This window comes from Nannospalax galili, unplaced genomic scaffold (assembly GCF_000622305.1).
Source record: "Nannospalax galili isolate Female #2095 unplaced genomic scaffold, S.galili_v1.0 scaffold83, whole genome shotgun sequence".
NCBI classification, from domain to species: Eukaryota; Metazoa; Chordata; class Mammalia; order Rodentia; family Spalacidae; genus Nannospalax; species Nannospalax galili.
Genome location: NW_008352659.1, coordinates 1,253,571 through 1,257,352, shown reverse-complemented (window position 1 = coordinate 1,257,352; position 3,782 = coordinate 1,253,571).

The following is a 3,782-nucleotide window of genomic DNA, read 5'->3' as shown; positions in this document are numbered from 1 at the left end:
GAGATTATAATGAGTAAAAGATTATATAAGCATAATAATTCAGCTGTGAACCTAAAAATTTACAGCCACTTTTGAAAGAGATGTATGCTTGCTCTGGAATGTGTTACTGAATATGCTAAAGCTGTGATGAATTGCTTCTAAAAAGACAAAAAACAATAAATAAAATAAATAAATAAATAAATAAATAAATAAAATTACCCAACAACACTATCAGCCAGGGGAATACGAACACCACAATAAGATGCCACTTCACACCCACTAGGATGGCTATAATTAAAAACCAAAAAGGACAGGGACAGGGCTGGAGAAATGGCTCAGCTGTTAAGAGTACTGGTTGCTTTTCCAGAGGCTCTGGGTTCAAAATCAAATAAATAAATAAAATTACCCAACAACACTATCAGCCAGGGGAATACGAACACCACAATAAGATGCCACTTCACACCCACTAGGATGGCTATAATTAAAAACCAAAAAGGACAGGGACAGGGCTGGAGAAATGGCTCAGCTGTTAAGAGTACTGGTTGCTTTTCCAGAGGCTCTGGGTTCAAAATTCTCAGCATCCACATGGTGACTAACAACTGTCATTCCAGGAACTTTGATGCACTCTTCTGGTCATGAACATTGTTGCACAACATGAGTGCATTTACATACAGGCAAAACACTCACACACATAAAATAAAAACAATAAATTTTTGAGTTTTTTGTTTTGTTTTTAGTTTCTGTCATTTTGCAGATTTTTTTTGCAAATTTCATATAATATATCTTGATTATATTTAGGCCCCTTCCCCTATCCCCAGAACACACCCCCCCCCAGTTTTCATGTCATATATGTTAAAATCTATTGAGTAAAGTTTGTGTTCCCAAATGTCCCCCAGTGTGAGTCCATCTACTGGAGCCTGGTCAACCTATCTAGTGTCGCTCCCTTAAAGAAAACCAACTCTCCCTCTCTCAGTAGTCACTGGCTGCCAATAGTTTGCCAGGTAAGGTTGGGTTTTTTACCCATGCCCCCCTTCTATGCTGGTTTTTTTTTTTTTTGTCTAGTTCGAACTAAAATAAATATATTAAAAAGTTTTTTAAGCCAGGCATGGTGGCACATGCCTTTAATCCCAGCACTTGGAAGGCAGAGGCAGGAGGATCTCTGTGAGTTCAAGGCCAGCCTGGTCTACATAGTGAGTTCCAGGTTAGCTGAGACTACAGGGAGACCCTGTCTCAAAAAGACCAAAAATATTTTTTAAAGGATAATTCCAAGTGTTGTTGAGCATGTGAAGAAACTGGAAAGCTCAGACCTTCTTAGCCAAATGGAAAATTGCACAATGTTTTTGGAAAACGCCTTGGGTGCTCCCCAAAATAGTAAACATAGAATAATTATGATCCAGCAATTCAACCCCAAGATTGATACCTAAAATAATTGAAAATAGGTGTTAAAAAACTTGTACACAGCTGTTCAGGGCAAAAGGTATAAACAGCCCAAATGTCCACTCAGGAATAAACAAAATGTAATTATGCATTATTTGGCCATGAAAAAGGAAGTGTGGCCATGTGCTATAATGCAGAGGATACTTGAAAGCATTGTGCTAAATGAAGAAGAAAGCCACTAAAGACAACCACTGAAGTATTTCAATTAACTTAATGTGTAAAGTAGGCAAATCCATACAGACAGAAGGTAAATTGGTGACTGTGAGGCAGTAGGAGGCAGGAGGAGTTGGAAATGACTATAAGAGTACAGGATTTCTTGGGAGGAATGAGATTGTGTGGAATTAGATAAGGGTAGCTATAACCTGCAGCTTTACTAAAGGACAGTCAACTTATACACTTCCAAATGATCCATTTTGTTATTTGTGTATTAAATCACTTTCTGTTTATATAACAAATACTTGAGGTTACATAACAATAAAGAAAAGAAGTTTATTTAGCTTTCCATGGTGAGACTTTATCTATTAGCCAGGCATGGCAGCTCATGCCTGTAATCCCAGTTCTTGGGAGGCTGATGAAGGAGGATTGCCATGAGTTTAAGGATATCCTGGGCTGCATAGTGAGATAAAGAGAAACCTGGACCACGGGACGATGTCCTGTCTCAAAAAATAAACAACCAACTAACTAAAGAATATCCTACAAACCTTTTACCTACTGATGAATTACCTTAAATATCAATGGACTAAAATTTCAATTATAAAATAGCTGAGCCTGGTGGTGCAGGCCTGTAATATCAGCTTTATAGGAGGCTGAGTTAGGAAGATAACAAGCTCAAGGTTTGCCTGGGCTATAGAGTTAAGTTCAAGGTGTGTGAACAACTTAGGGTGATATTGTCTCAAGAAAGAAAAAAAGGGGGGCTGGAGTCATGGCTCAGTGGTTAAGAGCACTGACTACTCTTACAGAGGACCTGGGTTCAGTTCCCAGCACCCACAGGGTGGCTAACAACCATCCATAACTCCAGTTCCAGGGGATCCGATGCCCTCTTCTGACCTCTGCATGTACTGCATGACATGGGTGCAAGCAATACACTCATATACAAAAAAATAGAAGTAATACAATTTTTTTAAAAAAAAGAAAAGCAAAATAAAAAGAGGGTTTGGGGCATAGGTCAGTGGTAGGTCACCGACCCAGCAAGTATGAGATACAAGGTTCCATCCCCAGTGCATCAAAAACAATAACAAACAAAATGCCCAGAAAACAGAGCAACTGAATGGATTAAAAAAATAAAACCCAGAGCTGGAGAGACGGCTCAGAGGTTAAGAGCACCTGCTGCTCTTATAGAGGACCAGGCAGAGCTTTCACAAAGAATTAACAGACTTCAGTTTCACTTTTGATCAAATGGACCTGACATACCCATAGAACACTTCTTCAGCAATGAAAGAACATGGATTCTTCTCATCAGCACATGCAGCATGCTCCAGGATGGATTGTGTGACAAGCCACAAATCAAGTCTTAAAAAATTTTTTTTAAATTGAAATCATATGGAGTGTCTGCCAGTGTGTTTCTGTCCCCACCTACCTATAGATCCACTGTGGTCGGGCTGGATGGGTGAGTCCCGAACAGGCGATTAGAGCTCTAGGAAGTGGTGGCTCTACCACAGTGGGGACATGGCTGATGTCCCCAAACAGAAGAGCCCTTGGAGTCAACATGTAAGGGACAAGTGTTATGGGTAAATATGAACTGGAGAAGGGAACAGTGGACTATCACAGAGAAACAGGAACAGGACTGCTGACCATTGCTCTGAAGGATGCTAGAGTCCAGCAGAGAGTTGCTCTACATTCTTTGATGTCCTTTCCAGGGTAAGGGAGTTGCTACCAGTGGTCTTGCTGCATGTGTCATGGATTCCCACCCACTCTTGTGTCCATTGTAGTCATGGTGCACAGGCCAGGGCCAAAGAGGGGATTATAGAGCTCTAGGATGCCATGGTTTATGCCATGGTAGGAGTATGGGCTGGTGTCTCAACCCCTGAAGGCCCCATAAGAAGGTTGTTTTCTAAGCTTGTGGGTCTCCTCTATGAAGAAGAAAACTTCAGACCCCAAAATAACTATTCTTGGACCATTTTAGTACCTCAAGGTGAGTCAGGGAGAAGACAGAGAACACATATGCATACAGAATTTCCACACTCGACTAGGCTGTTACTCATTGACCATAGTGGGTTTTCAATGGGCCTTAGTTCTTACATTTGTAAATTGGGTATAACAGCAGATAGTTCCCAGCTGACAGACACTGGTGGCAAGCATTGACTGGAATAGCGTTTTTATGTATGTGACTGGAATAGCGTTTTTATGTATTGTCATAAGAAAATGAC